The 23,189-nt window shown below is 39.6% G+C and overlaps 1 protein-coding gene and 1 long non-coding RNA gene across 2 annotated transcripts in view; both read left to right on the forward strand.

Annotated features, from left to right (window-relative positions):
- The window catches only part of ZFP36L1 (ZFP36 ring finger protein like 1), a 39,059-nt gene extending 36,386 nt beyond the window's left edge, over nucleotides 1-2,673 (forward strand). Inside the window, exons 8-9 of the transcript XR_014028491.1 lie at nucleotides 240-360; nucleotides 2,630-2,673. The gene's annotated coding sequence lies outside the window, so the exon portion shown is untranslated. The remainder of the gene's footprint in view (nucleotides 1-239; nucleotides 361-2,629) is intronic.
- A 3,695-nt stretch (nucleotides 2,674-6,368) lies between these two features.
- LOC308660510 lies at nucleotides 6,369-8,100 on the forward strand. Its single transcript, XR_014024748.1, has 3 exons — nucleotides 6,369-6,478; nucleotides 6,809-6,912; nucleotides 8,019-8,100. It is a non-coding gene; the product is annotated as an uncharacterized lncRNA (long non-coding RNA).
- Nucleotides 8,101-23,189: the final 15,089 nt, after the last annotated feature.

Here is a 23,189-nt window from a genome sequence, read left to right on the forward strand (position 1 = left end):
ACCTTTTCATCCTATTGTGATGGGAGCCCCATCAATCCCCACATTTTTCCTTCCCATGAAGGTGAGAGCATATAAATTAGCCTCTCCAATGATACCCTCTGCATGATTTGAGATAGAGATTTTCTCTTTTTATCACTTTCTTTAACAGGCACAGTTATGCTTATTGGTACATCTCATAGGTAGAATTATGAGCAGACAGCTATTTTTGCAAGTTCAATTGTTCTATTTTTGTTTTGCAGGTGCCAAGAGTCTCCCGGAGAAGCAAATGCTCCCGAAGTTTCTTAGCAACTGCAAGGCCTTTGTCCAAAATCTTTATGGATTCCTTCAACCTTCACATAAGTTGAAATCCAAACTCTATCGGTATTTTCAGTACTTTACAGCACATGCTTTTTTACAGTTTTCATAAATTTAATTTGTAGTCAAAATTTAACTCATACATGAATTCATTTAATCAATTTAAATTTAATTAATTAATCTTAATTAAATTAATTAATCTTAATTGCAATTAATTTTAATGAATTAATGGAGCTTTAATTCATAGATATTATGATACCATAATTTTAAGGAGTAGATTGCTCATTTGGGTTCAAAAATCCATGAAACCCCTAAATGGCAGGAAAGAGTTCAAATGTTCTGCAACATTTTACTAACATCTTGTGGGCATCCAGATTTTTGCAGCTCAGCTATTGCAATCCTACACTGGAATCTTAACCAGAAGTCCCTTTTTATGACTTTCACTAGATTCTTAGTTGGTTTGTCTGAGCATTTCAGGAAAGAGCACCAGTTATTACTGCACTAATGTTAATATTATTTGTACCTTAATTAGCAATGTACTATATATGAATGCCAGATAATTTGTGATTCTCATGCTCATAATTCCCCAATAATTAAATTAATTTTTTTTTAAAAAAACACGATCCAAAACTCATGAATCAGCCATGTTTTAGTAACTTCTGCAGTCTTGTATAAGAGTTTACGCAATGTTGATCTCATGAGATTTCAAATAATTTGGGAGGGGCACCTGGTCCATAGTATGAGAATGCATGATGGCTGCCAAATTCTGAAAAACTTGTTAGCCTTTCATTTAATGACTTCAGTACCAGATGAAAGCAGGTTCTTTATTTTCAGTCGCACCCATCTTCCATTAATATTTCCAAGAATAAAACATATTTGCTGTTAGTTCAGAGACTGTGTTTAAGATTGCAAAGTCCTAATAGTATTTAGAACAAAGTTGTAACAAAGTTCTAACAGGGTGAGCATCATTTACTTGGCTAGACAACCCATCTGCTAATAACATATACATAAAAACACACTAGGTAAAGGTAAAGGTAAAGGTTCCCCCGCACATGCGTGCTAGTCGTTTCCGACTCTAGGGGCCGGTGCTCATCTCCGTTTCAAAGCCGAAGAGCCAGCGCTTGTCCGAGGACGTCTCCGTGGTCATGTGGCCGGCATGACTAGACGCCAAAGGCGCACGGAACGCTGTTACCTTCCCACCGTAGTGGTCCCTATTTTTCTACTTGCATTTTTACGTGCTTTCGAACTGCTAGGTTGGCAGAAGCTGGGACGAGTAACAGGCGCTCACTCTGTTACGCAGCACTCGGGATTCGACCCGCCAAACTGCCGACCTTCTGATCGACCAGCTCAGCGTCCTAACCCACTGAGCCACTGCGTCCCTCCAAAAACACACTACTAGGTGTAATTAAAAAGACAGAGTTGTGTGCCATCTCATACTCATGACACTTCACTGCACATATCCAAATGATCTCCACCAGCTGCTTCATTTTAGACAGTTGCAGGAAATCAAGTGAAAAGTAATGAAACCCCCCACAATATAAATGCCACAAGGTTGACCAGAAATCCTCCATTACCACCTGCAGACAATTATCCAAGCCTGAATGGAATTACTGCAAAATAGTTTTTATCCACCTTTAACTCAGGCAACCTTAGTAGAAGAATACCATGGTTAACGGTACTGAAAGCCTCTAAGAAGTCTAACAGACAAACAAGTGAAGAAACTTTAGCAACTAAAACAAAGCCAACCGAATATTACAAAATGTCACGAGTCTCTGGTGTTCTCTTTTCCAAATGCAACCAGTATTGGCTGACTGGTTCTAAATAGAGAGTTTCTCCAAAATATGCTGAAATCTGGTTTCGGTTCTCTTTGGAGATTACAAAGAGATTTGCATTTATAAACGTATCTATAAATTAGTTTAGATCATGAGGGAATTCTAGAACTCAATGCTGGATTACTAATGTCAAGGATGCCCCTTCTATTACTAGTTTTGACAGTCCTGGAGAGATGTGCCTGACAGAAAACCAACCTTCCCCAAGGTGGAATTTTTAGATATTTCAGACTACAACTCCTATGGGTTGGCTAGATGGCATTTACGGGATTTGAAATTCAACAACAATTGGAAGACTGTCGACCCAGCATACGGTGCCTTTTTATGGTACTTCCCTTGTCTCAAGGGCAAATATCACTAAATAGCTTTTGATATTTCAGCATTTTCACTTCCACTTTGATGCAATAAGTACAATAAGTGTGAAGCACAGCAATATGTATCTTGAGCTTATAGTAGCTTCTGAGAATCCACATTTGCTAACGAAGTATGTTTTTCATCATTCTCAGATATAAAGAGAAGCATCAACAATGCAGAAGTTTGCAGAAGTGGCTGAATTATATGTAAATTGAACATAAAGGCAACTTTCCAAAGTTCTTTATATATGAGGATGTATTCAACCATCTTGTTATAGTGCCTCTTGCTGTTCTTCCTTACAACAGAGCAGGGAGAAATATTTGTTAACATGGCTCATTTTGACAATTTGAAGATGTCACTTGCAAAATCCAAGACTCTTGAAATATTGCTTGGCCCATAGAAAATCCATTGTATTTTTGTAACAGTAGATCGTACATCCATTTATTGTGCTCGTGTTAAACTATTTGATACCACTTTCCATAAAAAATGCTCAATTAGCTATTAATAAGAGGGATTTTTTTATTTCTAAGGATCCTGTATCAATCCCCTGATTTGAATCTGCCTCTTATGTGCTTTAACTTGTAATTTCCCCCGTGTGAGTTACAGCAGCTTTGCAGGGAAGATTTGGACTCGTAAGTATATCTAAGGGAGATATGCAAATAATTAAAATTTTTTATTATTTTAATTCCATTTATATCCCGCCCTTCTCCGAAGACTCAGGGCGGCTTACAAGCTTAGCAGTAGTTCTGTTCTTAATGTGTAGCCCTCAATAATATTCAGTTTGACTCTTGAACATATTATATTTAGATTACTGAGTACATACCCAAATAAATAGTTACAACTCTACAATGAGCAGATAAAAAAGAATTATATTATAGAACCTATCAAGAACAAACTTTGGGTATTAATGTCTTCTTTCCTTGGGGAAAGATCCATGATGAGACAGATTTCATTTAATATTGTAAAGCATAAAGAAGCCAAGGGATCTTTTCATCTTTCTTTAACTTTTAAAAAGTTCAGTATGGTTAGAAATGTGTCAGTTTTCTGGAGAAAAGAAGTCTCTTTCTGCATACTTTCTGGACTGACCTTGTGATCTCATAACTTTGCTTGATCACATAGACAATTCTGAGACGGCTGAAGAAAATTCTACTCTTCAGAGAGCTTGAAGATCCCTGGTGGTACAGTGGTTAGTACTTGACTCCTGGCTGCAAGCGGTTCGGCAGTTCGAATCTCACCGGCTCAAGGTTGACTCAGCCTCCCATCCTTCCGAGGTCAGTAAAATGAGGACCCAGATTGTTTGGGGCAATATCTTGACTCTGTAAACCACTTAGAGAGGGCTGTAAAGCACTGTGAAGCAATGTATAAGTCTAAAACATATGAAGAACGGTTGCAGGATTTGGGAATGGCCAGTCTAGAGAAAAGAAGGACTAGGGGGGACATGATAACAGTGGTGCAGTATTTGAGAGGCGGCCACAAGGAGGAGGGGGTCAATTTATTTCCCAAAGCACCAGAAGCCAAGCCAAGACAGAACGGATGGAAACTAATCAAGGAGAGAAGCAACCTGGAATTAAGGGGAAACTTCCTAACAGTGAGGACGATTAACTTGTTGTGATTCAGGGTCAGCCTGGTGGTTCGGCAGTTGGGTCGGACGATTCAGAGGAGGAGGAGGGGGGTGTTAGAGAGCTTGCTGAGGATAGCCTTGAGGCTCCCGCAGAGCCCTCAGCCAGGCCCCTCCCATCTGGTTACGACACAGACCCAGCTGTGTGAGCCTGACAGCGTGGATGAAGATGACCCACAGCTGGCCCTGTTCAAGGACGCCCAACGCAGGAGGCAGTCAATCAGGAGTAAACAGAGGAAGGCAATGGGGCACCTCGGAAGGAGGCAGAGAGAAGCCACGCCCTGAACTGTTTAAAAGGGGAATGTGTGGGAGGGCTGGTTTGCTGAAGGCAACCGTTTGAATAGCTTCTGTTTCATGGTTCGTGTTTGCTCTGTTTGCTCTGTTTTATGTTAATAAATTTGGCAGGCTTAGTTCCAGCCTCTTGCCGTTTTGTAAAGGGGTTGTCCCTGCCTTTTCTGCAGGGCTGGTAGTAGGCTGGTATAGAACATAACTAGTGGAACAGCTTGCCTTCAGGTATTGTGGGTGCTTCATCACTTGAGGTTTTTAAGAAGAGACTGGACAACCACTTGTCTGAAATGATATAGGGACTCCTGCTTGAGCAGGGGGTTGGACTAGAAGACCTCCTAGGTCCCTTCCAGCTCTATTCTGATTCATTGAAGTGCTATTGCTATGGATGCGCTGGTATACACAACACAATGTTAGCAAAGATTCTTCAGACACATCATACATTTTAGAAAACAAATCCCATTCTTTCTGTAAATCTGATCTGGAGATTGTTTGATATGGGATGAAAAATGGTTACAAAATTGGCTCCCTCAGAAATTCGCCCCAAATGCAGACAGATAATGTGGTGATCCAACTTTGCTTCATCGATACAATAACATTTGGTCAGAAAATATTTGGTCAGAAATTGAATAGTATTAGACCGGAAAGGGCTACTTTTCCTTCTGAAAGAACATTAAGAAGCTGCATTTTGTTTTTAAAATGGTTCTTCCCATGCTTCAGTTGAAGGATTTGGTTTCAGAAGCCTCAGTGCTGAAGTTCCTGCTCCTGAACTCCTGAAATAATTTCTTTCATCTTGATGCTTGTTTGCCTTTTTTTAAACTGATAATTTGTGTCTCAATCTGCATTTCTTAAAAGAAAGTGCATTTGAAGCTGAGCTCCTGCTATTCTCATTGCTTTTTTGCACACTGTTCTGTCTGCAGCTTCATTCATAAACTTTTCCCTGTCGATTCCTCCCTATTGCTAGGACACACGAATGTGTACCAGCAGTGTGAGTTTCAGGGAGAAAGAAGGTTGTTTAAACAGTTTGTGTGTTTGTGTGTGTGTCTATATATATGTTTTTTTTTAAAAAAACAGCTAGTTTGGTAAGGCTGAAAAGCTTACAAAGGGAGAGGAGTGAGTGATACAGTTTTTAAAAAGCTGATTAATGTAAGGAAGCTGCCTAAGTTATCCTATTCTTCTTTGAAATAAAAGATTTTTATGAAATCTTCCGGGAAGACCTTGCTCCATAAACAATATACTATAACTAGACCTTATGTAATGTGCGCGTGTTTGTGTGTTTGTGTGTGAATGTATTAAAAGCTTTCTAGTTTTTAAATTTCTTTTCAAGATGGAAGTGGATGCCTGGTGATCAACAAGCTTTGAGATTTTAATTATACAGGAATAATTAAAGTCTCATTTGACCGTCATGCCTACACCTACATATCTCTGTTGAAGTACTGCAATGGCTGAGATCCTGCACTCTTGTCTACCACAGAAAGTACTTTGTAAAAACTATGGGCAGGGTCTGGTCTGGGTTTGAGAAAAAATGCTTCCTTCGGAGAAACTAATGATGTCTGTTGGCCTTTAGGAAAAACTTCTTAAAACTGTATCTGAGTCAGTATTTAGATTATTTTAAACTTGCTATTTTTGCTATTATTGTCATTTGGTTAGAGGCCCATTGCTGTTACTTTTACATTTAATAACCTAATACTGTATTTTAGGATTTCTTATTAGGGAATTTATGTACTGTGAAAATTCTAAAAGAATATAGTGATGATAAATAACAGCAGCAGCTGCTTCTAATAATGATGACTGAGAGGATTATGGGTATTGGTCCATTGTGTAGGCATCAGACTCTAGAAGGCTGTTTCATTATATTCTTGCAATAAATATTGACTACCAAGTAATGAAGGGTTTAGAGATGGAAGATAAAATTTCTCATCCTTCTACTCTCCAGAAAAATTTAACTGCAACACTTATTCCTCTCTAGCCTGGCTATGATTATGTAACTGTATTCTTTCTTCACAGCAGGTTATAGCAGATTTATGGACATGATTATGAATATTGTTAAATAGCGGGTTCTTTGGCGCAGGAATGAAGACGCGGAACGGAGTACAGGGTAACTCACTGTTTATTTCGTGCACGAACTGAACAGCGGAAATGGCTGCAACTAGCTGCAATATATAGTCTAGCCCCTAGGCAGCAGCCAATAGGTTTGAATCAACCATTGCTGCCTGGAAATAGCCAATTGCAGCACAGGAGACTTGTAGTCTGGGTTGCTGGAGAGCCCTTAGCTGCTCCAGCAACCCACGTGGTATTCCTCAAAGAGCCCAGTACATAACAAATATGACTCCTCCAATTGCAACGAATTTGTGCCTGGGCACTGGTCCTTTTAATCAAAGAGAATGGTGCCAGGAAATCTCTTATGTTTCATCTTTTTTATCCTCAGCAGGAGCATAGAGGCCCAGAAGGAGCTGGAGATGAGGTCAGTGTTACCTTGAAGAAATGAATGAACAAACAAGTTGTGAAGAAGGTCTGCACACATCACCTTGTGTGTGTAGATAGTTTTCATTTAATGGTATTGAATCTCTTTGGCCAAAAGGGAGAACCAGATAACTGCCATGGAAACCTACTGGCACCAGCAGCCCCAAGTCACTCCTAGGCAAGATACCCTGAGATATCCACTTGAATGGCTGACCACACTAAATACTCATCGGTTTCTTTACCTCCTTGTTTCTCATTCTTGGCATTCTTTCCCTTCTTCCTGGAACTCTTATTATTCTCCTTTGCTTTTCAAATAAGCAATAGCACCAATACAGCCTCTTTGTCTTTTCCTAATGATTAAATTAAATTTAATTTTTGGAATGTATAAAGATGCAGATGCTCTGCAGCATTTTCTCAGTGCTCACTCCAAGTGAGTGCCAATTTATATATCCCATTAATGTATATAAAACAAGGAGCATAATTAAAACATTTTTCATTCCCCCATTTGTAAAAGAAACAGACGTTTATCATGCATAGATTGCATGGTCTTGAAAAGTTTAAAAAACACTGCCATGGGGGCCACTGGAGGAATCAAGATGCTAGAAGTTACTGCAACTTTATTTTGCAATGTTCTCCGGCTTTGTTAAAATATTGGAGGAAAAGAAGAGGTGCTGATACAGCCGCCTGATGATAAAAACTGAAGAGTAAGCACAATGGAGAGCAACAAAGGGAGGGGGTGAGAGAGCTGGGAAGGAAGTGGAAGAAAGAAAAGAAGGACAACTCATTTGGGGGAACGTGTCATTTCTGAACTTGAAAGCTTTCCAAGTTTTATGCACCTTATGGCCCACTTCTATAGCAATGCTGCCTTAGAGCCCTGGTAATTCTGTGGCATTCATTTCTTGGAGCCCTGCTCCCTCATTCTCCCCAGGCAAATAACATAAGTCAGTTTCAGAATTTCATCTCTGTTGTTATTCATGAAGTTGTTAGCTGTTTTGCAATGCACCCATTGGAATCACGTTCTCTATGTGAACAGGGCAAAAGGTAGTTTGGCTGATGGCTTGAGAAGGCACCTGCATTGTCTTCGGAATGCAAGATGCTGGATTACTTTCAAGAGTCTCTCTCTCTCCCCCTCCCTTTTCTGCTAATCCTTTCTGTTCTGTTGTAGGAACAAGCAGCCTGCCCCTTGTTGCAGGAGGGGGTCAGGATTTTCTGCATGGCAGCTCAGCCTGAGAACGGTGCTGGAGCTGAGCATGTGATCTTGTTCAGTTATCACCAACTGTAAAGCAATCCATTCCAGTTGAAAGAGTTTATCTAAAGGAGGATCAGTTGTCAAAAGAGACAAGCTGCAACAAGGAGTTGGAAATGCCAGGGAGGAAAGACTCCACCGCTGGGATCTTCTCTCAGGCTTGCTTACCCATCATTAACCAACCCATGGTTTATTCAATTAACTCATTTATTTTGAGTTTGCATGATTGCAGAATTCTACATTAACCACATGGGCTGGGTATGTATAATAGATTAGACTGAAATCTATTAGCTGTGGTGATCAAAGCCTATGATATATAGTTCATAGACCATTTCTAAACTGATTCATCATTGTTATCAGGAATTGAATGCTACTCAAGAGCAACTCTTTATCTTGATCATTCTCTAACTCAGCTTTCTGTAACCTTTCGGCCTCTCAGCAGCCCAGCTTGAGCTCAAATTCCTAGGCACGGAAAAGCTGATCTAAATAAATACTCTTGGTATTTAAACAGACCATTTGTACATGATCTCCATGATTGCTGGAGATAGTTTATAGGAAGGATTTCTTTTAGCTTTTAACTCAGAGCCAAACTAGATTTTATTAGGGCTAAAATGCTAGTGAAGTTGCCTGGGGTCACTCAAAACACTGAGCTATATACTAGCCATATTGTCTGACTCCATATATTGTCTGATTCATATACAATGAATCACAAACTAGCTAACCACATTTTAGCCTAGTGTACACTGCGGAGTCAGCCACTGGGTTGCATAGACTTTCTGTTCTCCCTCCCCCCCCAGTGCTTTGTTAGGCTTCTTTATTAGTTGGTTTGTTTATTACACAGCAAATTCAATATACTTCCTAAAATCCTTAGCTGCTTTTCCACCACCGGCCTCATAGGGAAGGCAATGGCTTCCAGCCTTGTTCCACGTCTTTCCTTTGTAAAGTCTAACCCCAACAAGCATGACATGATGTTATACTGTAGGCCATGTGCAGGGAGAGAGCGGTCTGAAGAAGCAATTGCACCTGACTCCATTAGCAGGAGAAGCCACAAGGTACATATTGAGGGCAGTCTCATGCCTTTGCTAACTTTCTGGTTTTCAGCTCACATGTACTTGCTTCTGTGAAATACGATTGTTCAGAATGTGGACTTAAATTCTGAGATTTAGGCTAGCATCTGTCCTTGCTTTTTGCCATAAGATGCAGTGCTGGTTGAGTAGCCTCTTTCTACAGTTTAGAAAAAAGGAAGCTTAAAAAAAGCTTACTCATATGCTGAAAAAGGAAACCATGTCCGTTGTAAATTTTTTTCCCCCTGTTCTTTTTCTCTTAAAGTAGCCTTCTCCAAACAGGAGCTTTCTAGATGTTTTGGGCTCACAGTACCCATACTCCCCAGCCAAAAATGTTGTCCTGCAACTTCTGTCATTCCCAGCCAGCGATCCCTGCGTCTGGTTGGAAGTAATGTCGTCCAAGGCAATGAAGCTCTTTATAGACCTGATGACATGATGTCATCCCTTCCTCCTAATGTTTGTGGGCATGCTCCAGTTATAGAGCCAGTTGACATTTCTTTCAAGCTCAGAATGGATCCTGGCTGAGGGATAAAGGATAGCGTCACTAGCATTAAGTCATTCAGGACCTGACCAAAGTGAATCAGTCATGATGGCATAGTCACCTGACCTGTCCCCAGTCATGGTGGAGCTCTTAAGATTGTCCGCTGTAAATCACCCTTCTTTAATCTGGTCTGTGATGGAGCACGTCTCTCTTTATTGCTGCCCAACAAGGCCTTTGTTACTTGGAACAGTAGGAGTCATAAACCAATACATCTGGAGAGCATCAGTTGGGATACAGATCAGAAGAATGGGGCACCAAATGATTGAGTTTTAGGTCAGAGTAATGGCCCTTTCTTCTATTTTGACTTTTTAGTGTGTGACTCAGACTTCTGTTATTCAATTCCACTTCTTTGCACAGGTTCTACTAGATGGAAGGATTTTTTAAAAAAATGCCACAACTTGGCCTCAGATACTAAAACATTCAGTTTCTTGCTCCAAGAATGATCTCTGGCATTTCCATCTTAAAACCTGCAAGGACAGGGATGATCAGCTGCTAGGCACATTAGATGAATCAATTCTGGATTACATGGAAAAGCCATTTGGTTTAAAATAAAGCAGTTTGAGAAAGCCCCCAGTTTAGAGTAACAGGGAATTGGGTCCAAATGTCATGATCAATTCCTAAAATTGGGAACACGTAAAATTGTGTTTGTTAGAAATAAAAAAGAAGCATGAGGTCCTAATATGTGAAGTGAGCTATATAGCTTTATATATGTTTGTGTGTGTGTGTGTGTGTGTGGCCTTCGTTAGGCTGAAACAGGAGATAAAGTTTTGTCCCATGTTTGGGGCCTAGCAAGGTAATCTAAAATAGTTAACAAGCATTTGACATATATATATATATATATATATATATATATATATATATATATATATATATATATATATATATATATATATATATATATATGTGTGTGTGTGTGTGTGTGTGTGTGTGTGTGTGTGTGTGTGTGTGTGCGCGTGCCAAGGGAGCAAAGAAGAAGAAGCAAAACCTTATAGAGTTATAAGAGATTATGGGATCCTGTAGTATAGTATAACATTAAAAAAATAAAATAAAAGTGCCAACATAGATAATGCTACTATTCAGTCAGAAAAGTAAAATGTTCTATTTGCTCAAAAGCATGTGAGAGAGCGTCCACTCTTTCTCTTGCTTCTCTTATTTTTGTTAGCACATTACTCAAAGTTTTGAACTGCTCTATTTTGTCTGTTGATTAATCATCAGCTATGGCAGGATTGGGGGGGGGACTTAAAGGGTAGAGAGGAACTGAGCAAACAAAATAAATCCATTGTTCCTTATCCAGAGTGTCCCTCTTTGGATGTGTTGCCTTTGAGCTCCCTTTCTCTGTTGTCATGCTGTAGTGAGGGGAGTGTTGGGTTGTATAACGGGCCTGCTCTCAAACAGCTCCTTTTCAGATTTGTAACCAAGAAGATCCTTTCATCTGGGGATAATAGGCAGACTCTCAATGCAAGAATGTGATACAAGACACTGGCCTTCAGAAAATATAAGAGTTGACCCACAAATTGAACTGAGGCTGAAAAGAGCCAAAAGAGAACAATTAAAACTAACCTAGAATATTGTCACCCCCAAGCAACCACAATAACTGGCATTTCCATTCCCAGGATACTTGTTTCAAGGATTTCCTGAGATGCATCTCTTGAATCGAGGTTGACACTCCTACAAATATAGCCTACAATCTAGCAGCTAGTGAGGAGATTGTGCTGTCTAGCCAACCCCGTGGATATCAAAAGAATGATTATCTAATGGAAGTCACTGGGACAAGGCTTAATATGGGCCAGACCGCTGGAAAGGTAAATAAAAGGGGCTGTTTCAAACAGCAGTTTAAAATATTGCAAAGTCATCCCATAACTCTTTTTACATGCTGAGGAGGCTTGGTCAGGAATTAGGAGAAATTCAAGTGGAACCATTGTTTTACTAAGTTGATTCCAAACACAGAAGCCTTATGTTTATATAACTACAAGATGCTTTGCAAAGTTCCAAAAATAGCCTCAACTTTTAACTCCAGGGATAGCATTGAGTCTGTTCCCTAGAAAGGGGGTGTAGTCAGAACTATTTTTCCAGTGCTTGTAGATATGGCTGGGAAATAGAGGAGACATTTAGCTATATAGAGACACTTTTTTGCTTATTTTAAGATAAGTATTTTAGTCAGTAATGTTATGCTTTTTTTGAGAGAGAGAGAGAGAGAGAGAGAGAGAGAGAGAGAGAGAGAGAGAGAGAGAGAGAGAGAGAGAGAGAGAGAATATTGCTGAAAAATCCTTTCATAAATGGATACCATGTGACAGATACTACTTAAGGGAGGGGAAACCAACAAGATGAAAATGCAAATCTTCCAACATTGTTGGTCTGTGATTCCAGTTTTTTGCATTAAACTAAGTTATGCAGTGAAAGGAAAATATGTGGGTATGCACTTTGCATCTGTTGGCAACCCCTCAAAGAAGATAAAGCTTGTCCCGAACTTAAATATTGGTGCTTCAGAATTGCACCATAATCTCAGGAAAAATGCACTTAGGTTAAGGAGTTACCAATAGGTGCCACATTTGATCTCATGCATGCTTGGAAATACCCTTTCTCCTTCAAATCTGGATTACTACATTGGCATTACCATTACATGATTCCAGACAAGCATCCTTATGATGTGATGGAATGATCAGCTATTCCTAAAACAGGGATGTCCTCCAGAGATACTAGATCTGGTAGCTGGCTAGTAATTCTGGGAGCAGTACTTATAGCACATCTGGAGCACCTGAAGGCAGAACAAGAATCAAAGGATGGAAACTAATAAAGGAGAGAAGCAACCTAAAACTAAGGAGAAATTTCCTGACAGTTAGAACAATTAATCAGTGGAATGACTTGTCTCCGGAAATTGTGGGTACTTCCAAGACCGGAAGATTTTACGAAGAGATTGGACAAAAATTTGTCTGAAATGCTGTAGGTTTCCTGCTAGGAAACCTCCAAGGTCCCTTCCAACTCCGTTATTCTGGATAAAGTTAGGTTAGGGAAGGCTGTGCTAGATAATTAGTTTTGACAGCTGGTCAATTTTTGAACAATTTTTATGAGATCTATCTTTCTCCAACTACCCAAGTTTGAGAAATATGGGTTCAGATCAGCATTTAGGGGGGAAAACCCTCATGACACACAATATTTTTTTATATTTGTTTATTTACAGATATAAGAGTTGGAAAGGGAATGCTGGTAAGCATAAAGACAGAAAATGGATCTCAGAAATGGTAGTCAATGAGCCAGTGTGGTATACACCCGTTCAGATGTTGATTAGAACCAAGTCTGTGTTCATCCACTGAAGCTCACTGGGGTACATTGGACTAATTACTGTATTCTCTGTCAGCCCAACTCATAAGCTTGCTGTGAGGAAAAATTGGAGGAAAGCACGACATATGCCACCTTGAGCTGTCTCAGGAAAGATAAGATATAAATCTATCTAATAATTAAACATATAAAATAAATAAATCTCCTAAGCAACATTATACCTTTGAAGCCCTTTATCCCAGTCAAGTGAGTAGACCAAATAGCTGGGGTTTCACCAGCCATCAAAGCGCGCCAAAAACATCTCTTCAGCTGCTGATAATTTTGAGTAAAGAGATCCTTTCCCTTAGTCCAGGGATAGGCAACCTTGGCTCTTTTATGACTCGTGGATTTCAACTCCCAGAATTCATAAGTAATTTTCCGTTACATAAATGTCCATCTAATAAATCCCAGAAGAAGAAATGTAGCAGATTTATAACTTTACCTAGGAACTAAATTGTTATGTATTAAGCTTTATTGTAACACCTAAAGCTGTGTATAAGAGTCACCACCAGGAGGCGTTGAACTGTAACTGTTTTGGCGGGAAGCATTTCGGCGGGAAACAGAGGTTCAAACCGATTGGTTGGTTGAGTACCTGGCCAGGTGCTGGCCAGGTATATAAAGAGCACAGGTAGCCCCTATTCCCCAGTACAGTCCCTTCACCTAATAAAGAGCTGCTATGCTGTACTCATCGTCTCGGTGTCCTTCCTGCTCTCCAGAACCCACTACACAACATAAATTATGCATGTTGCAACACTACGGAGCAAGGCCCAAAGAAGTTGAACAGAAGGGCAGGTTTTCAGGGCCAGCTGAAGAACAGATTTCTGTGCTTGAGAGATTGCCTTGGAAATAGATGATGTATGGCCTCCAGGATGGTCCTAGCAACTGATGGGTGCTGAATCTTCTTTCTCAGTCCTGTACTGCTGTCTCAGCAAAAATTCACTTCCCACTGTTAAAGACATCATTCTCATCTTTCATCGCAGAAGTGAATAGAAGCTAGATCAGATCTTCCAGCAGATCTCCTGACAATTTGCAGTTGATCACAAAGGTTTTTCTCTTTCAACAAATTTAAATTTGTCCACAAAAGTGAAGAAAGCTTGATGGAAATAGGAGAAGGTTTGTATATAAAAGGGATTGGGTGTGACCCAATGTCATATCATAAACTATTATTTGAAGCCTCCCTCAGTTTCAAAAGAGGCCTGGCCATGCAGCTATTATTGAGAAAAGACAAGTTCAGTGCTCTGAGGAACATGCAAAACTAGTTGTGCAGTGCTTTGGATCCTGGCCAATAGCTGTAACATGCCAGCTTAAAGATTTTAGCATTATTACAGAGTAAGCATAAGTTAAAAATGCCATATTATTCAACTCTGGTAAAAAAAAAAATTCCGTAAGCATTAAAGCAGAACTTTAGAACATAAGTATAGAGTGTCAAATAACTGCATGTCTCACTTGATTTTTTTCCCCTGAAGCTCTAAGAAGCCCAGCACAACGATTGCTTTTGAATGTGGTTGCTTCTCTGAAGCCAGGTAGTCCAACCTGACTGGTTCAGGCACACCAATTCCTCGAAGCCTAACTTGTACAGGGAGAGTATGGCACCAGGACCATCTGCCTCATGATATTGCTCTCCCAAACTCAGCAAATCACACTTCACCTTCTGTCCATTCTCAGTTCTGGTTAGCAGTTAATGTGTGATGTTGAAATATCCATCTCCTTCATAGATGATCACTCCTGGCCATTTGCATATTCCAGAACATCCAGATATCCCCCCCCCCAGTGCAAAGTGCTTGCATAGCTGGGCTCTCAGTAACAGCATTCTCTCCCTGCCCCAATAATACTGTGGGCTAAGGAGGTTTTAACTCAGAGGCAGAGCACATGCTTTGCATGCCCCAGATCATAGGGCTTAATCCCTGGCTTCTCCAGTTAAAAAGATAACATCCAAAAAAAAGTTGCTGCTAGTCAGAGTGTACCATACTACAGATGTACCAGTGTTTTGATCAAAATAAGACACTTTCATCAGTCTTTGAAACTAAGAAATGCCATTATTATTCAGTTGAGGGTATAGTTTGCTACAGCCATCAAGAGTTGTTGGCTACAAGATGAGCAGCAAATAAATTTCCTAAATAAATAAATAAAATGGAGTCTCCTCTCTTTCCCTACCAACCTCAGATGATTGTTATTTTCTGATGGAACTACCAACATAGGATGAGGATCCATTTGACTCAGGCATTGTTTTTTGAAATACATACCGGTAGTAGCCTTTCTCAATTTGTGTTACTGTATTGGAATTCACATAACAATGAACTGCCCTTAAAAATTCCTTGGAAATGGATGCAAAATGTTCTAATGCAACTGTCTCATCACCATTCAGGAGTAATTCAAGGTATTTGTTATCACCTATAAGGTTCTACATGGCTCATTCCCACATAACTTTGACCATCTGGGCTATGCAAATACTTCTGGAAGGCCCTCTGTCTTTTGAGAGCTGAAACAGGAGGAGGCACTGAAGTGAGTATTTAGCATCTGGGCAGTGGTGAGATTCAAATATGTGAACAACCGGTTCTCTGTGTGGATGCCACTTCCGGAAGTCCATTCTGGGCCTGGGCAACAAAAAATTAGCTTACCAGTTCTGCCGAAGTGGTACGAACCGGCTGAATCCCACCACTGCATCTGGGACCTAGTGGCCTGCCTTCTTTTTGGCACTGCCTGCCCTTGCGATTATAAGATTGGTCCCAAACTTGCAGGCCTTTGGAAAAGCAGCTAACAGTTGGCTCTTTCCTTGGGCATTTGGGTCAGAATAACTAGAATTCACATTAAGGGGAACAGAACAAATTTTGGCCTCTGAAGCACAATTATTTTTAGTTTTATGCAGTTGATTTCCTATTTTTGTTGTTCACTTGTTTTTGAATACTTGTTTTGTGACTTTGGGCTTTCGTGCTTCTTCTGCATATCTCTCTCTCTCTCTCTCTTTCTCTTGTCTAATGAAAAGTTCTGAAGAACTTAAAAATTTGTTCATGCCTTTGTTCTTTTTCCATTGGTCCTAAGAGAGATATTTCCCCCCCTTCCTTCTTCTCATTGATCAATATAGTCATTTTGTTCCTTATGCCATTTTTTGGCAGTTAGTGTCCTTCCAGGAGATGATATCACCCAAAGCATCCATTGAAATATCCTTAGGTGTCTCATGCCAAGGGGCTACAAATCTGTCAGGGCAAGTTTTCAAGTCCATGCATTGCATACGACGGGAGAACTGCTCTAGTTAAAACATTAAACTGGCACATTGTACCCTCAATGATCCTCTTTTCCAGTAGCTGAATAGTGGATTTCTGTTGGTTTCAACATTAGAGGCTTAGCTATCTACCCTCAGATCAAATGCTAGCTGCTGCTGCTTGGGAGGACAAGGCACATGGGGTGATTTGGCTCAGCTGGGCAGTCTGTATTTGGTTAGCATATGGGGACTAGATAATATGCAGTTGCCTTACTACTGATTCACTGAACTTTAGTTTAACAAGGTCAAAGAGTAAAGTTTCCAAGCTGGCTTGAAATTCCACACATCTCTTTCTGCAAATAAAACACTGGCTTCTGGGCATCAACTGGCATTTAGAAACTAAACAATGTGGCCGTATAAAACACGCACAACTCCACACCAAATCGTATCAGAATGATCCCTAAACCTATCAGATATAGAAATACAGAAAGCAGCTTTAGCACATTGGTAGGGCTACATGTAATAAGTTACTAGGTGGTATAATCGTAGGTGCTTCTATGATGAACATTTGAACTATTGCACACGTGGGTTTCCAGGCTATATGGTGAGTAGCAGGAACTGTGCCTTATTTTTCCTTGATTAAATATGAATCACAGAAAACTAGAGGACTTTTTTGTCCTCAGTCTAGCTACAGGACACAATCCATGGGAACTGTGAAAGGGGATTTCATGAGCAGTTCTGCTACTGGTCCAGTCCCAATAATTCAATATGTATATCTGCATGTATATCTATCTCCTTGTAGGCATTTCTATGGATTTAGCCTTGTTATTTTTTAAAACTTTGGAATAAAAACTGACAGCAACTTCCTAGAACTAAATGTTTGCCAAAAAACATTCAAAAGGCCTCACTGTAAACACAGTTTCACAGTTCTGTCCTTTGACATCTATTCTCACGGGGACCTCAAATATCTCAGTACTTGGTTGTGGGAATGGACAGATGCTGAGGCCAACTGTTGCCTTTTCCCCAAAAGGAAATGAAGTCATTTGTTGGTAGAAAGACCACTTCAGAGGTCTGGATTTGCTGAAAGAAAATATTGCTACAGATTCTGAATTGCCCATTTTAGAAGTTTTGGAATGTCAGCTAAGATCTTTTGGAAATATCTACAGTGGATCCAAAAAGTGCCACAGGTGGAAATAGACTTTAGAAGAGACAAAAAATGGTCTTGAGGCACATTCTGACACAGGCCGATATAAACAGTTGAAGAAAGGCAGCATGAGCACAGCACAGAACAAGCAAAGTACCCAATATCTTTTTTGTGGAAGCCCCAAAAGGAGGAGAAAGAGCAGCAGCAACCAGTAAATATCTTGGTATTTGCTACAGGTTCCAAATTATTAAATCATTCCATGATGTGGGACAGATGTTGTGGCAAAAAAATTCAAAACAAACATCAGGCTGGGAAAGGCAATAGAGACCAACATGACACCGCTCTATAATTCCCTATGGGTCAGTGCCATACTTTCCAAATGACTGGACCAATGAGCAATAGGAGATTGAGCAAGTCATGTAAACAGAGCAAATCCCAAGGTCTGCAATCAGTTTAGTGGAGTGTCTACAGTGATCAGCAGTTCCCAACTGGGGAAGGCGGGTGGAGAAAGATCTTTGCTCCAGTGCCTTCCAAACGTTCCTCGCAATATTCTATCCAGATCTGTTTACATAGCACAATGTACTCTTTTAAAAAAAAGTTACCCATGTTCCCACTGATTCTTAGGTTCTTAGAGCAACAAAAGAATAGCAAATTAATTCAGAGGAAAGAATTCCATCTTGCAAAGAATTAATCCTGCAGTGGAAGTAAAATTACAGCAGACAAGAGACCAATAATTAGGGATGTATTCTTTTTCCCCTCAAAATGAAGAAAAATGAAGACATGAAGAAGAATAAATCACAATGGGAGCTAAAGAGGATGAAATGAGCCTGTTATATGGATAGGTAGGCCAAAGTAGCTCAAGATATTTCACTATTCTTTTCGCCACATGGGCTTGGAAATTCGCTCCCAAAGTAGTGCTAAGCACTTACTGCAAATAAATTATTCAGTGTGTCATGCAACAACTTCTACCACCCCAAGTAGCAGCCCAATGAATATACTGAAACAGAGTTATGAGAATTTTATTTCATCTTCTCAGGAGGAGGATGGTTTGTGGAAGACTGCCCTAACATGAAAGTCCTAAGACTGCCCTAACGCGACAGTCCTAAGGAGTCCTAAGCATGACAAGTCCTAAGCAGCTTTTCCTTCTTATCCAGAACTGAGTCATAAACATACTAGAGATAAGAATGATCTTTCAGAAGATAGCAATCCATTTTGACATTCTTGTGAATAAAGCTACATAATACATCCATGAAGTCACAAGGGGTTAAGATGAAAGTGAAAAGAGACTCTACTGTTAGTATGATTTCTCTTCCTGATCTTTTGCAGTGGTTCGACCATACTTAGAGTATTGAGTCCAGTGGCAGGTACCAGAAAACTCAAGAAACATTACATTTTAAAAAGAACATGGAAAAGCAATATCTGCAGTGCAAGGCAAAAGGTGGGGTCAGCCTGATGAAACTAGTGTGCAGTTGGGACACATAACCCCACGTATGTTTTGCATGAATTATGATGTTGCACATTGATGCCACAGTATCGCTTTTGTCTCTCTGCCCTACTAGGAATGATTGAAAAAGAAGACATGTTTAGCTTGGAAAGGGGGAAGACAGATTGCTGGTAGGAGTGTACAAACATCTAAAAGGTTGCCACATGTACATCCTACTGCTTGTTGAAACTGGGAGTATGTCAAGGACCAAAGGGCTGAAATCCAAAGAAAGGTAATTCAGGCTGAGAATTAGGATGAATTTGATGGTAAGCTGTTGAGCAGTGGAATTGTTTCCCAAGAATAGTAGTAGACTCTCTCCTGCTGGACGCTTTCCAATGGGAGCTGGATGGGAATGGTTCAGCCTAGGAAACTCAACATCAAATTGTCAGCATGCAAGACGAGAACTGTAGACTGAGGATGCAATACAGAAGCTTTGTGCTACATTGATGCAAACTTTTCTGTGTTGTAAACAACAAAGACAATGCATGCAGGTAGTCCTTCACTTAGGACCACAATTTGAACCCAAAATTTCTGTTGCAAAGTGAGACATTTGTTAAGTGAGTTTTTGCCCCATTTTATGACCTTCCTCACCACAGTTGCTAAGTGAATCACTGCAGTTGATAAGTTAGTAACACGGTTGTTAAGTGAATTCGGCTTCCCTGTTGATTTTGCTTGTCAAAAGGTTGCAAAAGGTGACCTTGGGACACAGCAATGGTCATAAGTATGAGTCGGTTGCCAAGCATCTGAATTTTGATCAGGTGATCATGGGGAATGCTACAAAAGTCGTAAATGTGAAAAATGGTCATGTCACTTTTTTCACTGCCGTTGTAACTTTGAACCGTTACTAAATGAACTTGTTGTAAGTGGAGGACTACATGTATTATTATGCTAATAATAAGTGGGCTAATGCCTCCTTAAGTAACACCAGCTGCCTGCAATTAGTGCAGGTTCGAGTCCCACCAGGCTCAAGGTTGACTCAGCCTTCCATCCTTCCGAGGTAGGTAAAATGAGGACCCAGATTGTTGGGGGCAATTAAGCTGACTTTGTAAAAATGCCGCTTGGGGGTGTGTGTGAAAGCCCTAATAAGCAGGCATATACATAGAATGAAGGCTACTGCTAAGCTTGTAAGCCGCCCTGAGTCTTCGGAGAAGGGCGGGATATAAATGGAATTAAAATAAATAAAATAAATAAATAAATAAACATACATTTATTAAATAATATTTTTTTAAAAAAACCTTTACCATAAGTAGAGCTACTTGTAAACCAGACCTTTGAAAGAGCTCTTTTACTTTGATCACTTTGCTGGTTATGTTTTTTCACTAACTGGGACACCAATAGTTTTAAAATTTCAGAGGTACCCATATTGTGCTTCTCTTTTTTTACTTCCTCCTTGCTAAGCAGAGAGACTTCTTCCATTTGTCTTTGCTTGCTTTCCATTCTCTGGTCTTCCATAGACACCATCCTGAGCTGAGCTGGAAGTTCAGCTAGTGCTGCTAGTATTTTTGCAGAAATCCCTTAAAGCAGAAGAGAATAACTTTCATTTAAAATTGATATCCTTGTTATTTCTTTATGGAATCCAGTATTTATTTTGGGTTTCTGAGGAGACTTCTGTGAGCCACTGCAGAACTATTCTGGATGTGGTCCCACAATGTTGACTGTGTTTGACACCTGTTTATTTCTGGTGCCAAATACTATGGTAATCAGAATCAAGGAAGCCGGTGTGTGGTGTAGTTGGTTCACATGGTGTGGTAGGATGGAGGGTTTGTTGTCACTGTGTGTTGGGGGGAGAGAGCACGGGGGGGGAGAGCACGGGGGGAGGCTCAGCTAATCTCAATGTACACATGTTGTACTTTGACAATTAAGGTTTATTATTATTATTTTTTATTATTATTATTATAAAACTAGCATTTTCTTTGAAACACTGAGTTTTGTGAGTAGTCTATTCCATCATTTGTCTCACTCTAGCTTCTAACACTAGCAGATTTTTCCAAGAGAAAGTGAGGCTTTCAACTTTGCAGAGACCTCCAAGGTCTGCACATTGTATGTATCTAGAAGACCTCCAAGGTCCCTTCCAACTCTATTATTCTATGTTCTATTATTTATTTTATTTTATTTATTTTTATTACATTTATATCCCGCCCTTCTCCGAAGACTCAGGGCGGCTTACAAGCTTAGCAGTAGCCTTCATTCTATGTATATGCCTGCTTGTTAGGGCTTTCACACACACACACACACACACACCCAAGCGGCATTATTACAAAGTCAGCTTATTGCCCCCAACAATCTGGGTCCTCATTTTACCTACCTCGGAAGGATGGAAGGCTGAGTCAACCTTGAGCCTGGTGGGATGCGAACCTGCACTAATTGCAGGCAGCTGGTGTTACTTAAGGAGGCATTAGCCCACTGCTCCACCAAGGCTCTATGGAATAATGCCTTGTGTAGTGCATTGGGATCTGTTCAAGAGATTTCATTTAATTTCAACCTATAGGGGTTTTGGGGGTTGAGATTGTGGGGAGTTCCAATTGCTGCCACAGTGGAAGTGAATCAATGAAGAAGCGTCTGTGCTCTTATTTGCAACATATTGAGGTTGGAAGCGGTGAAGAGCATCTACTTTTAATAGAATGGGGAGTGGAAATGCACAAAGCATCACAAGTAGCCAAGCAGAAGATGTTTGTTTATATAGCAACTCACCCAAATATAACTGAATGACATGGATTATGAACTTCATAAATTTGGTCAGCTACATTTCTGTATGATGCTGCCAAGAGTCAAAACCAGCTAAACAAAAATCCAAGGGTGTGTGTGCATGTGTGGTGGTAGGGATTCTCTTTTAATTTCCAAAGGCTAATGCGTTTTTATAAAGAAATCACCCTGCTTCTATTTGATTTGAGCTCCACAGTTCTTTCGTTAGAGCTAAACTTCATGTTTTAAACTTTAAAAATGTGTGAATTCCCTTCTTGGAAGTTCCCATAGCATAAAAAGAGGGCCAAGCTTTTCAGCTCTTCAAGGTTGCAGCCACACTGCTGATGATTGCCGAGAGTTCCAATCTGTTGGCTTTGTAGTTCTGCAATGAGTCTAATTTCCCTCTCCTTGGAGATGGTATGGCACTGGAAAACCTTTGACTAAAAATGATTGTCGCAATGTCTGAAGATCATTTCAGGTAGACTGTTCCTAGTTCTGCTCCTCAGAAAATTTGGATGCCTCCCTATCCTTCAAGGTAATGTAAAAGATAAAAGAAATGATGAAAGCTTCACCTCAAAGAGTTTTCAGTGTTGTGGACCATGTCCAAGCATGTTTTTGCCATTCCTTCACACAGCTGTTTAATAGCCATTTGTCTGAAATGGTATAGGGTTTCCTGCCTTAGCAGGGGGTTGGACTAGATGACCTCCAAGGTCCCTTCCAACATTATTATTATTATTATTATTATTATTATTATTATTATTATTATTATTATTATTATTATTATTATTATTATTACTGTTTTTTAATTAATTTATTGTATTCGGGCACAATTGTTTAATTTGTTTTTAATTTTTGTATTTTGTACTTTTGGTATTTATTGCCCTGTACACCGCCCTGAGTCCTTTGGGAGAAGGGCGGTATATAAATTAAATTAAATAAATAAATAAATTATTATTATTATTATTATTATTATTATTATTATTATTATTATTATTATTATTATTATTATTATTATTATTATTATTATTATTATTATTATTATTATTATTATATACCTGCAACCCGAATACTGTAGTAGTTGCATTTGAATGACCAATTAATGACTGTCTTGGAAAAAACCCAGCGCTTTATTATTTTTATTAGTGTTCTGATATCTCTTGAATCCATATTTGATCTAGACCAGGGGTGTCAAACTGGCAGTCCGCAGGACTGATGCGTCATGGGCAGGCCATGCCCTCCCTGGCTCCGCAAAGGCAAAAAATGTCATGATACGTAAAGCGAGGCAATCAAGTTTGATACCTGTAATCTAGACTGTATGCTTTGATATGTTGGAGTATATCGTTAAGGCAGTTAGTATCTGTAGGCAATGAAATTGCATTTCCTAAACAGGAAATCTTTTTGTATTTTTTTTTGCTCAATCATTTCACCCTAATTAAAAATGGAAGTGTTTCAAAAATGCTTCTTAAAAGTAAAATTTGACAAGAATGCTGGTTTAGAAAAAGGATGTGTCTAATCAAGATATCTTGGAAGTGGCCTTGTATGATTTCAGAATTATAAGGCTGGAATAATTATAATCCTCAATTATTGTAATGCTCAATTACTGTAATGCTCAATTTAAGTGCAATTTTAGGATGTACATTAAAATAGCATACCATGCCAGAGAAAACATTTT

This window comes from Vipera berus (assembly GCF_964194415.1).
Source record: "Vipera berus genome assembly, chromosome: 1".
Lineage (NCBI taxonomy): Eukaryota > Metazoa > Chordata > Lepidosauria > Squamata > Viperidae > Vipera > Vipera berus.